This window comes from Strongylocentrotus purpuratus, unplaced genomic scaffold (genome assembly GCF_000002235.5).
Source record: "Strongylocentrotus purpuratus isolate Spur 01 unplaced genomic scaffold, Spur_5.0 spur5_scaffold_5, whole genome shotgun sequence".
In the NCBI taxonomy this organism is placed as follows: Eukaryota; Metazoa; Echinodermata; class Echinoidea; order Camarodonta; family Strongylocentrotidae; genus Strongylocentrotus; species Strongylocentrotus purpuratus.
The window spans coordinates 31,450,530-31,463,979 of NW_022145611.1; the positions used below are offsets into that span (position 1 = coordinate 31,450,530).

The 13,450-nt window shown below is 38.5% G+C and overlaps 1 long non-coding RNA gene across 1 annotated transcript; it reads right to left on the reverse strand.

Moving 5' to 3' along the window:
- Positions 1 to 427: 427 nt before the first annotated feature.
- LOC115929713 lies at positions 428 to 7,617 on the reverse strand. Its single transcript, XR_004066688.1, has 3 exons — positions 7,604 to 7,617; positions 5,173 to 5,175; positions 428 to 544 (listed from the first exon to the last, which is right to left on the reverse strand). It is a non-coding gene; the product is annotated as an uncharacterized LOC115929713 (long non-coding RNA).
- Positions 7,618 to 13,450: the final 5,833 nt, after the last annotated feature.

A 13,450-nucleotide genomic window follows, 5' to 3' on the forward strand; every position in this document is an offset into this window, starting at 1 on the left:
AAACCATTTTGCTGAAGGTCATTGCCAGCTATCAAAATATATTTGATTATGCCAAATGTTTAAAGGTATATTTCATTTTGAGTATTATTTTGATGCTGTTGTGATAGAATGTTACCTTGTTATGGTGGAAATGGGAACTTGATAACGAATTTCAAAGTTATAGCGTTCGTTCGTTCGTGTCTCCTTAGATCAAGATTACTGTAATCTTGATCTTCGGAGTAGTTGCTACAACCGGCCGTGTCAGACACGTTGCCCCGGGGTGCGAGATAGGACTCTTGTAGCGTGCCCCCCATTTAAAACAATTATACAGTTACAGTTAACAATACATTTAATTAATAGTATGAAACTATTAAAATTACTCTCATGTTACGGGAAAAAATATTGCATATACATATATTATGAATCAATTGATTTGGTCGACCCAGTTCGATGGCACAAACACGGCACTACTGGACAGAGATCCTAATAATTACAGAGCTTGGTCTTGTTGCTCTGTTCGCCAGCAGTTTAAGGATATGGAATCCCGCGGCACATTACTCACAAGCTTAAATACAGAGCCTATAATAAGTAATGTCGTACATGTACCACCCATCCGATCGATCAAAAACTCATAACTCATAACTGAATTTAAAATAATGAAAATGAAGAGAAAAAAAAAAGAAAAAGAAAAAAGAAGAAAGTAAAAAGAAAAGAAAAAACACGAAATGGTAACCATCTAAAATTTCATAGTTGTGATAAATATCTATAAAGATTTATAAAGCACCAAAAATAAATAATATCATGTTCAAGAAAAGGATATATACACTTTGTATTCTTCTTTCGTGTCCTCAAATGCTCTGCCAGGCCTTGGCACACTGAAGAGCCTTCTCATTTGCTGCCACCCGGTCTTCCAGGCAGCATTGGTCGATTAGGAGTGGACATCTTAATAGGTGTGACATGGATTGCACGGATGTTCCACACTCGCAGTTGGTGTCTGTGTCGTCAGTATATCCCCATTTATTCATGTTGTATTTAAATCGCCCCACACCTGTGCGAAGCCTATTGAGGGACTTCCACGTCTATATAGCGAAGTCCCCACATAGACAATAACATGGATTAAATCTGTTTGCGTGTGTGTGCGTGTGCATATGTGCGTATGAATGTTAAGGCATTATTCTTTGCAATTTAAACATTTGGCTGAGTATATCTGACTGAGCAGTAAATATCGTAGCCGGATTCAATTGCGATATCATTGTGTGCGATAGATAATTAAGAAACAATGGAGATTTTAGTTTTTACTTACGTTTTCAAGTAGAAAGAAAACAAAAACATAGTGCAAGATTACTTGTTTTTTCTTCAATTATTAGCTTTATATACGAAATATACGAAATAACCATTTCGAATAATTGAGCTTGTATTCAATGCAGATAAATTAGCATTATTCATAAAAGCATTTACTCAGTATTTGATCAGGGTTATGTTATGTTTAACTTTAGCAGAATTTGATATAACCCCAGAGTTTTAAAAGAGGAATATATAGAATTTATGGTTTAATTAAAAAAGATTACTCTCAAACAAGCAGAGGTTTTGCGGTGTTCACAAAGAGCGTTTTTAGCAGGTGAATATACAGGTGTCACATCTCATAAAATCGTCACCACGTTACTTTCTTTGTTTCACTCAAGGCTCTGAACTCTTTTCAAACATCCCTCACCTTCAATATGTGAATTATACCAGATCTGTCAGGTCCATGTATAGGCCTACTTTACTCAAATTTTCTTATATTCGGGAATTAAATGAATTAAAACACATTTATCGTCAAGAAGTCGTATTATTGTAAACCGTTCCAATAACAGAAATTGATGTGTCTTCTCGACACTGCCTGAAGTCGTTCTACATTCGCTTGTAGCGAACATCCATTACCCCTACCATTCTAATGCTGTTGAATGAACAACAGCCGAAGAGATCGTGACATTTTAAAATGCGTCCATACGATTTTCTTCCAATTTAATCTGGAACTTTCCTGTTTTGATGAGGATACTACATGTATATAGTTGATTTTAATCGAATTGTGTAAAGATCTTTATGGACAGTAAAAGCTCCAAACCAGATTCAGATAATAAGGGACTTTGGCCATACGAATTGATCTTCACTTTTAATCACATAAAATTTCAGACCTAAATGATGAACCAGTTTGATAGTCAAAATCAGTTGCATTTGTAGGAAATATTCTTATTTGGGAATATTCTCTTTTTGATTTGGTTTCTTCACATTAACATGTCATATACTCATATTTGAGTCAGCGCCACAGCATTCAGAATCAGATTTTTTCCTCCGGCAATATTACATAGGACATTTCTCATCTGTCGATGAGAAAATATATATCTTCGTGATGGTATTCCTTTTGTTGTTAGGACAGAATTCTTTAGAGAAAAAAAGTACACTTGCTATGTTTAAAAAAGAAGTTCTAATCCAAATTATCAATTTTCCTCATCTCATCACTCTAATCGAATGTGGAAAAAAATAAGATCTGTTATGGACGCAACTTTAGCCTCTCGACTTGCAATAAGCATAGATCAAGACATCATCCTGGTCTATGTGATGACTCTATTTTGTGGTTGTTGGCATATTTCCGGGACCATTTCCCGTCTTGGCACCCTTCTCGTGTCCATAAGTCCACTCCTGAATCGAAGAGCATCTATTACACCCGCGAGATGATGCGATCCTTCATCATCTCTTTGGAGATGAAGGGAAGCGGGTTAGAGAGAGAGAGAGAGAGAGAGAGAGAGAACGGAGAGAGAGCAAAATTATGAGGAGATTTTGTGTATGGTAAAAGAAAGAAGGTACACGTATGAGAGGGGATAGGAGAGAGACGGAAATAGACGCACAATTAATAAGAACACAGAGATAAAGATATACAGATAAAAAAAAGGAGAGAAGGGGTGTGTGCAAGCGTGTGTGTGTATGTGTGAGTGTTGGTGTTTGTGTGTGGGAGAGAGGGTGAGAAGGGGCAGAATGGAGGGATAGAAAGAGAGAGAGAGAGAGAGAGAGAGGTGAGAGGGAGAGTGATGTGGATGGTACGAAAGCGCCTTCACTCTGCCCAATTCCAAACCATTTAGAATCCCCCGCAGCAGTATTTCACACTTAATATCCGCTTGATTTGAGATTAATCGAGAGGGGCAGGCATGATGCTGCCACCCCTTCCATCTATCTCGTTAGGGATTCATTCGTCAGGCTATACTGTACCACCAAGTCCATTCCAACCATCTCCATCTCATCATCAACGTATATTGTACTGTAACTCTAACTGTAGACATCCCCTGATATAAAATCAAGAGAAAAAAGGGGGCACAATTTCGATAAAATTAAGATAATTTTGAGAAGCCAAAACAAATAATCACAGTTTTCAGGTGCCCGTTACCAATCTCGAATTTCATAAAAAGGGGTACAATTTCAAAATATGTCCGATAAAATAAAGTCGATGTAAGAAGAATTCACGTTTTTAGATGCATTTGGGGGTTTACTTCAGTTTTAAAAGAGGCTCGGACAGGTTGTACCCCTCCTTAAATCAGCTACTGATGACAGGTATTTCATACGACGCTCTGTTATTCCATATCGTAGAAACATTGATGATGTCAAAACTAATAAAATATATCTCCCCGTCCCGATACCATGATTACTCGTTCTCAGACAAGACACTCTTGATAACAATAAACTCAAGATATCTTCATAGTAACCAGACACCTGTTAAAATGTTTTGATGTTTTCGTGCGGATGTTAATGAATACAAAAATCAGATGGGACTCCAACACTTAAAAAGTCTTAATAACTCGTTTCCCAATCGATAATAAAAATGCTCTGCTCTCACATAAAGCATTGGATTCATTCATAACACGCGATCTCCTAACATTCATTATTAATTACACGCCCCGTAATTGCACCAGGCAGGCATAGACTGAGTCAAGCTGATGTAATAAAAGGGGGAAACTCTGGCGCTCTCGACCAGCTTTTGTATGGTCAGCAGTCTCTCTGCAGTCCTAGACGTTTTTCTTCTTCTTCTTTGCCGTTACGTAATTCTCGTATTGAGCGCCTTTGTTCCCTCCCTCTCACCTGGATTTTGGTGCATCCTGTCGGCATAATAGGCTTTCAGGTTGCCGACACGAGTGCAAGTGGGAGTGTGAGTAGAAGAGAGAGAGAGAGAGAGAGAGACGTAAAGGGCTACAAAGATAACGGATACGGTGCTTTGAAATAAAGGAAACGGGAAAAGCATAAGATGATGGTAGACAATAAGAAAAGGAAAATGGAAATGAAGAACCAAGATTTTTTGTAATTTTATTTATTTATTAGTCTTTTTTAGCAGGGTGGCTCAATCAGTAGTTAAATACTGTTTCCCGTGGAGGCCCTACGACATAAATACAACATTTACAAACATATTGATGTTAACAGTACAAATCGAGACAAAATAAATTTAAGGTAATACCAAAAGTACAAACTTAACGACAAAAAAACATTTTGGGAGCATTCTAAGGAGCTGTCTTGACGCTCACTCGACTCACAAATGTTCAAAATGATTGGTTGTCGATGATGTAAAGTAAAGGCTAACCCTGAGCTCTGGTATACTAGTATTGCATCTCAAAATAAACTAGCTTATTGTTGTGTGTCGTGTGTGTCATGTAGAACACCTTTTTCACCTCTATATTAAAATCAATCGCATGCAACCTTTAAACATAATTTATATTGAATTTTCATAACTCCATCTTCATCACCAAGCGGACAGAAACTCCCAAATTCCCTCATCTTCATTTATATACAAGCGACCTTGACATAAAATGGAGTTTAAAAAATCGAATTCCACGGACCAGAAAGAAAGAGATGGTGAGATCTTCTTCCCGAGAAAGTGCAGAAGGGCGAAGGTGAATGAAGTCTCCCGGGGAATCGGTCCGAACATTAGGCTGGCATAACAAGCTCTCCGCCACGGCTGTATTCATAACATGGCGGTTTTGGCTCCACGATTTGGCGCTTTTGACGCTGTACACCCACCGATTTGCGCGCACTTGTATGGCGCCTTTGGCGTTTTGGGCGTGACTCCTATGGTACCAGTGGCCCGCAGAATGTTGGTGTTGATGCCTGCATTTGGCTTTTATTTGGCGTGTTTCTGGTGACGACTCGGTATGGTCTAGATGAGATGAGAGACACAATCTAAGTTTGGGAATCCTGAAGCACGTTTAAACGCGATTCCCTCGTATTACGGAAAAAAGTAGTAATTGTTAAATTTCATTACATATTTTGATTGTATACATGCATGTACTTTTGTAAGCAAGTGCTATTATCTGATGCCTCATTTCATCAATCATCCTGTTCATTTTCATTTTAGTTTATTACCTTGTGGAATAATTCTGACTGAATTCTGAATCTACAGGAAAAATAAATGATATCAGCTCTACTGAAACGTTCTTGAATCAATAAATTCATTTTAAAAACCTGGTTCATGAAGATAGGTCTTTAATAAAAACTTGAGAAGTATGCTACATACGTCAAATTTCAAAGAATGGGACGAGATCGATTACTCAAAACGAAAATCGATTTTCTGAATGAATCCCATGTGATATATCCTCTCTCTCCCTCCCTCCCTCCCCCTCTCTCTCTCTCTCTCTCTCTCTCTCACACACACACACACACACACACCCAGAAAAAATTATTCTCTCCATATTTCTATTGCTTTCTTTTCACATCTTAATCTCCTCTATCTCCGATCTTTTATTGTAATTACCCCCTTTCTTTAGTCGGTCTCTCTCTCCCTCTCTCTCTCTCTCTCTCTCTCTCCGTTATTTTTCACGGGTTTCTCCCTTTTTGTAGCTCTACTTTGTTCATGCATCTTTATATAAACTTTCCAGGGTCGCAATCGATTCTGTATCGTGCGTTCATCCTTCAGAATGAAATTTACATGCATTGTGAAGGTTTCATGATATAAATGACTTTTATTCTCGTTTACTTATACGAAAATGTATCCGTTGTTTATTTAAAACGAATATACGTACACCAAATTGCTTTAACTGATGAGCCGACTAACTGCCTCAAAAATTCAACTACAAAAAATATGTTCTTAACTTGTAAATATCTTTCCCATTATTCTTTAAGAATTTTAAATAAAGTTCCCAGCTCCTATTCTCTCTCTCTCTCTCTCTCTCTCTCTCTCTCTCTTTGTTTTATTCTCCCTTTGCTATCTTGCTCTTTGTCTCGTCGATATCTTTGTATCTCTGTCTCCCTTCTTCTTTCCCCTACGTCTATATCTATCCCTAAGTATCTTATACTCTCAATTCATCAATATCTCCATAATTTCTGTCTTGTTTTGCTTATTTTTGTGTGTGGTATTCTCAGGATTGTTTCTTTCTATATATTAGCACTGGTTTTTGTTTTGCGCCGTGGTGATTGGAATTCAATGGGACTTGAGAAGTGGTCTGGTAAGCGTGAAAAGGGCGAGCGTTTTTAGAGCTCTCTTGCTTCCATTGTGCGTTAATTAGTCTGCAATTAGTTGTCAAGACGTTATTATTGTTCCGTATAATAGAGGGCTGGCATTATAGCTTAGTAAAGGCACGGACACCGTTATTGGTTCTTTGTTGCAGTGTCCGTTAAGGTGTTAATGTGAGGGCTGTCACTCAACGTCTTCTTCAATGAGAGCTCCAATGAGATTAAACAAGTGGAGATGTGTTTAGCCGTCGGCTCGGGGCATTAGCGACACAGTAAGGCACAGGTGTGTGTGCGTGAAAGCATCTTCAATAATGTGATGCTTCACTCTGCTTAGTTCTACCTCTAGGCCTTTTATTTTGTAAAGAAAGTGATAAAAACGGTTATCCCTCGGCCAGGCATGCACCCATCAAAAGTCCTCAGAAAGGAGGTAAAAGCTTTTTGTCTTTTAAAAAACTTGCTTGAATCGAGGAGCGCTCTTTGCTCGTCTTGAGTTCACAGCGTGGGTTTAGGACTGTGCGTGAGCGCGCACGCCTGCAAAGTAAAAACGCCGAAATCGTCACCCAAGTCCGATTTTTTAAAACTGGCGCGCATCCTTGTTTAATCCCCCCGTGGCAGACGACATAGTAAACCTCAGTGTTTGCTAACATTCACTCAAGCACGGGTTATTTGCAAGTGACAACATACTAGCAGTCAATCACAGCCCTACCCCGTTTAGAAAGTCTCGGGAGTCTTGTGTACATCTCCCATTCTGCCCCTGTTTGCTAACGCATGCTGGTAAATGATCGGCAAATAGGTTTGTTTGACGAACCTTTCAGCTCAGTATCAAATCGTCAACATCGTAACTTATCGCCTCTCTTTTCCAGAATACTGATACACTCCAACGTCCGACAAATTTAGATTTCCTGTGTGTGGGGGGGGGGGGGGGGGGGGGGGAGGTACCAACGTCTGTTTCGTTGGTCAGGGTTACAGTCATATCGACTTGGGTTCTGCATCTTTGCCTTTCATGGCTTCGGCCTCTTACCATGCATAAGATAATACCTTTTTTGTTCTTCTCCTTTCTGTTGTATAGATTTATCAAATATGAAAAAATACTGATACATTTACAGATGCTTTTTATTCCCCATCTTATATCAGCATTATCATCTCACTAGACACTAACTCTAACAAGAAGATGGATACAGCGAATCGGATCAGTTTCCTGTGATTTTTTTGTTTCATTTTGTCTACCTTTTCATGTTTATTGCTATTTTTATTCTCTATAGCAATTTTCTTTGTCGTTGTTTAAGCATCTTTATAACTAGGAATTCATGTAAAGACATAATTTCTAATACATTTTATTTGGTCGTCTAACGCTTTATTCTCGTGTGCTCCATGTTTAATATTCGAATTGATGATTTTGTTGATTTTGATTAGGTCTTTTAAGTAGATATAAATAGAATTAAAAACGCATATCAAGCATGAAAATGTCCCACCAGAATTCTTTGAATGCATACTACAGATGACGAGAGTTTTCGTCATTTCTGTATCCTTAAATCGAAATGTGATTTAGAGACTTGGCTTGGAGTCGGAGAAGCTACAGTATAAACGTTGGCATCACCCGAGGCCAAGTTTGGATGATGACATGGGCTCTACATCAACTAACAAAGATTTATTGGAGATCATCGAGAATTGACTCGTCGAGAAGTCGAGCTACCTGCCAGAAACGAGCCGACATCGATATCATGCTCCGCGTGATTCGGTATCGAAATGAATATTAGATTTCAGAAGTCACTCCAGGCTAATTTGGCTAATAATGGACGGAAACTTCACGTGGTGCGCTCTGAGAAAGAGAGGGGAAGAGGGAGAAAAAGGCGCAATTTTCACCCCTTTTCTCCTTTTGATTCGCCTTGCTCACACTTATACGGGAGCTTTGTGTAAAAGGATGCCGTAAAGCATGTGTGGTATTGATCCAGAGTTGTACATTTTGTCTGATGCCATTGATATCAAGCGAGCCATCCAAGCTTTTTGCTGCAGCAGCATCTTAAGAAGGAAGCTTGGGGAGAGCGAGCAAAGAGATTCCCTTTTTTTCCCTCGCCATATCTCATTTTTCTCTGTTCCCACTTTTTCTCTTTCTTCATAAGATAGCCGCTGTGTATAACCTATTCCATCAAGCCCTTCTCTTTCAACCGCCATAGAGGCCCAACCCGGCCGGTGCGCAGGCGGACCACTTGCAGCGGGGCACCGTGGAGCAGCGGCACAGGCAGGTCGCGTTTCAAATTGCACCCATGAATCGATCGCAGAACAGAGCCATACATATTCATAACCGATTTGGAGCACTTTGATTCGAATATTTTAACAGTGACACATGTAGCAGGTTTAGAATTAGCGATCCTCCAGGCGTGCCTTTCACCATTTTTCTCACTGCACCCTCCCCCACTCTTCAGGCCCTTCATTGTCGCGAACCTTCTTTTCCCCTCTCTCTGAAGTCTGGCGAAGAGAGCATGGCTCTATTTAACACTTCAACACTACCACATGGTATGATGAAGTTATCAAAAAAATCAATGATTTCATAAAAAGTGGAATGAATCTTGCATCTCTTTTTGATCGCAATGCTCTCCTGTCCTGCAGAAATATCCCTTGTTTTCAACTCCATGGAGAATTTCTCAAGAATCGTTCTTGCATTATTGATCTTCACAAATTATCTTCTCGCTCCTGCAAAACGTCAATCCACTTACCCCCCCCCCCCCTCCATCCCTCACCCCGGCATCCCATTTCCAAGCTTTTATAACAGTGTCTTATATATGTGTGCGTATGATACAGGAATACAAATGGCATAATCTTTAATACAAATAGAGATTTGTCACTATTTTGGTTGTAATTGTTATAAATGATGGAGTTAGAATGGATAGATCCGAACCACCATTTGATACAACAAGCCGTGTTTATTCTTTCCCCGGGCAATATTCCCAACAATTAAGTACCATTCTTTGATTGTGAGTTAAGTCATGACCCTTCGCTTTGCCCCATTAGATCCCGTTGAATGAATGAGTGGGGAGAAGAAAAAAAATCACTCACAAAAATTACATGCGGATAATGTGTAAAGCCACGAAAGCAAGTGTTGTCAATTGGTCCTGATTTATGATAACAAATCAGTGAATGTCGATTGTATCGACGCACGAGGCAGTTTCCGCCCGGTAGATGTGATGGCTTATCGAGACTGATATTTTGTTTGATAGTGTTTAGAAAGTACAAATAGAGGGGCTATGCGTAATTGAATACAAATATGAATGAATAATATTTACTCCGATACAGTTCAAACAATGATTACATCCGATTTTATTTGTTGTTGATCTATCCAGTTTGTTTATATTCAGGGCTGGAAAGGCGGTATGCTAAAGAGAACAATTTAAAGATCGTCTGATGTTTCGTTTATGTATCCAAATTGATGATTCATGATAAGCTTGGCAATTAAAAATGCAAACAAATATGACATTGATAAGGTGTTGATGCATATTTGTTTGGCTTGTTTGTTTGTTTATTTATTTTTGTTTGAATATTTCGCGAAGCTAATTTCTGCTCATTTCTGCAAAAGAATTATATATCCCTAACTTGAAGCTCATGGAAGTTTTATTCAAAATAATTTTACCCCACTATGTCTGTTTTAAAAAATGCAACATGAACAATGTTCGGCCCATTTCTGTGGTATGCGCATAGGTCGAGTTATATGGACATAAATAATGATTATCTTATAACCAAACTATATCTCAAAAAGATGAAATTATTGACTTAACTTATAAACAAAAAATTAAGATCTCTCAAAATGGAGATTTATTGTTCCGACCCCAAATCTTCATGGACACAATCATAACAGAGATGATCATAATAATGTGCATAAAATTGATTGAGATTTCTTTAAAAAAAAAAGCATATTGCATCAATTCCTCTTTCGACACTTCATCGTAAATTGCTAAGTGTATTGCTCCTGTTCAGTTTTTATATTTGTTCATTTCATTCAAATTGGCTCGCCACCTGTAAATTAAAAATCGTCGTTTGGTTGATAAGGCCGATAAATTTCAGACCATTATCCTTTATTCTGGACACCTCTCTCTCTCTCACACACACCCATACACACGCACACAAACACACACCCCACACAAACACACAGGTGCCTGGTATCGCAGACACCATTGTACTTTCTCAAATCAATCAAGTATTGTTTTCATGGAGCGCAATTAAGATAAAGAAGTTTTGATACAGTAATAAAGGTTCCCAATTTCTATTCATACGCCAATCATTGGCTATTCGTGGTTACTTGTTCAGTTTGAGTTGGGAAGCTTTATCACTTAAAGAGAAGGTACAGGTCTGGTAATGCTAAAAAAGACTTTGTGGGCGTTTTTCATTCTTTAATTGTCAATTTGGGGGAATATCAAACTAGAATGAAATCTCCACAGAAAGGATTGCGCTTCCTACATATCCTCATATTTGAAAAAAGACAAACAAATAGTAGAGAAGATTGGACCAAATAAAATGTTCGCGAAGTCCCATATACCAATTTTCGTGTGCAGTGCAATTGGCTTTTAGCAAAACTGAGTCAATTTCATTTCATTTTGAACCTTAAACTAGATATTCTCATTGACTATCTAATAAACCTTTCACGATTTCTTCCAGGCAGTTTCTCTCACAATTTAATATCTTGGCTAAAACTTAACTTTCTCTTTAAAAGTTTAACACATTCAGTTGGGCATTTGGACATGTGTTATTGGTGTCCTTAGAAAGGAGAATGAAAGGTGTATAAATTCAGAATGAAATGAGGCAGTGTGGTAAGGCATAGAGGGTTTCTCTCTCTGAATGCCTTGAGGGACAGTCGGTATGAGAGATGACTAGGGGACAACGATCGCTGTAGTACTGAACCTGCTCTGAAACCACTCCTAGATAGATGGAGGGCAAAGTGGAGGGAGAGGGAGGGAGAGAAACAGAGAGAAACAGAGAGAGAGAGAGAGAGGCTAGAGAAACAGAGAGAAAGAAAGAAAGAGAGAGAGAGAGAGAGAGAGAGAAGGCATTAAAAGAGATGAAAAAGGTGAGAGAAACAGAAAGAGATGTGAAGATGAGGGAGGGGGAGCGGGAGCTAGAGATAGATAGAGGGGGTGGGGAGAAATGATAAGAGAAAGGGAGAAAGAAGAAATATATAGTGTTGGACATAGATTATAATTCTAAGAAAAAATCATGCAAATATATATTTTTTTAAAATTAAAATATCATGATACGTGTATGTTCAATAAAAATAAAAAGTATTCGCTGCACATGAGAAAAGTTCGAAAAGGACTATTTGAAACCCTGTTTGAAAGAAGCACCCTTTGTTTTGCAATTGAAACTCTTTTTAACCCTCCTTTGCATATCCTAACTGATTTTTTTCTCCAGTTGCCTGGAATCAACGCCTGACTAGTTAAAGGTACAGTTTTGAAATGTTCGACTCTTTCGGGGTTGATATTCAAAATAAAAACAGAAAGACGAATGAGATGAACTTTAAAATGGCAGAAAGTGGATGCAAGATGTGGCTATGCAAAAGGCAATAATAGACTTGCAAGTCATTCAAAATCGCCCCCGAATTCGCATCGCCCGAAGAGGGGCTCTTGAGTGACCACAACCCACTCGGCCTTTTGGTCCCCTCCTCGGTTTTGACGAAGGTACCTACCCCTGAAGAAGAAAACAGTCCTTGCCACGGGTCGATTCTTCCTCAACTCAACGGAACAAAAGAAAAGCTGTCAAAAGTTTGGGCAGAGTGTGAAAAGTGGGAAGTTGCCTTTCAATGGAGGGTATTTGCTCTCTAATTGTAGCTTTTGTTGCATTTGGTTTCAGTCGATATTAAGAGAAAAGAGGTGCGAGGGGTTTTGAGCGAAAGGGGGGGGGTGGCATTGGCGGCTCGCGACACTTTTATTACCCCCTCCTCGGCTCACCCCTTCTTCAAAATAGTTGGTATTAAACCCCGAGTATCGGCCCTATTTCTACTGTGTAAAGGAACACAGCCCCATCCGAGCAAAGAGGCATTGTAGCAGGCTCAAGAGAGAAGACAAAAGATGAGACTCAAAGAGTTTTTTTGACGTCATCTAGTTTTATCTGACAGAGTGTCCGGGTGGCACCATGGCAACAAGTCACCACGCCCATATTCCGAGTGAATAGGAATAGTAGAAAAGGATTTTCACACCTGCGATCATGCTTTGTCATAATAAGAGAAAAAGACATCATTGATAAGGCTTCGTATTTCCCCCCTAAATAGTGTGCTTTGAAGTGGGATATTAGTGTCATTCTAGACGAGTTATTCTTGTGACACGCACAGACCGGAACTAAAGTAGATCAGAAGTAATCTCTTTTCATTTTAGTACACCTTTTATGTGATATTTATCACATCACAGACCTCATGATATACTATTTTAAACTTCAATACTACAATACTTCTAATTTGTTTGCTTAATACCAAAGCAAAAAATTATCCAGCATGCGGTTGTAACATTGTATCTATGATATGTTCAGGTTTGTATCACACACTGCAAACTATATAGCCTAATAATTTTACTCCTTCTATATACTCTGATGAAAATCTCTACTGGCTACAAATTAAAATACTCAAAGTACTGCTGGTAATCCACAATGATTTTGATACTTGTATCACAGCTTTAGTTACCATTATGTTTTTCAACTGCTGCTATTATTATTTAATTATTGTCACTAAAACTCAGTCTACATCTACTAGTGATAACAAGATATGCAGTCATACTTCAACAATCTATTCTGTGATCATTATCACTGTCGTCGTCGTCATCGTCATCGTCATTAACATTATTGTTATCAAGATTATTATTATGATTTTAATTATAGTCATTAATTAATAATAATCACTATTATTATTATTATTATTAATATCATTAATGTTGCATGTTATTTAAATGGATAGGTCTACCATGCTAAGCCAGTAATCATATTCGTAAATGTCATCTTTCCACTGTCACCGAAATCAAGTATGACTATTACC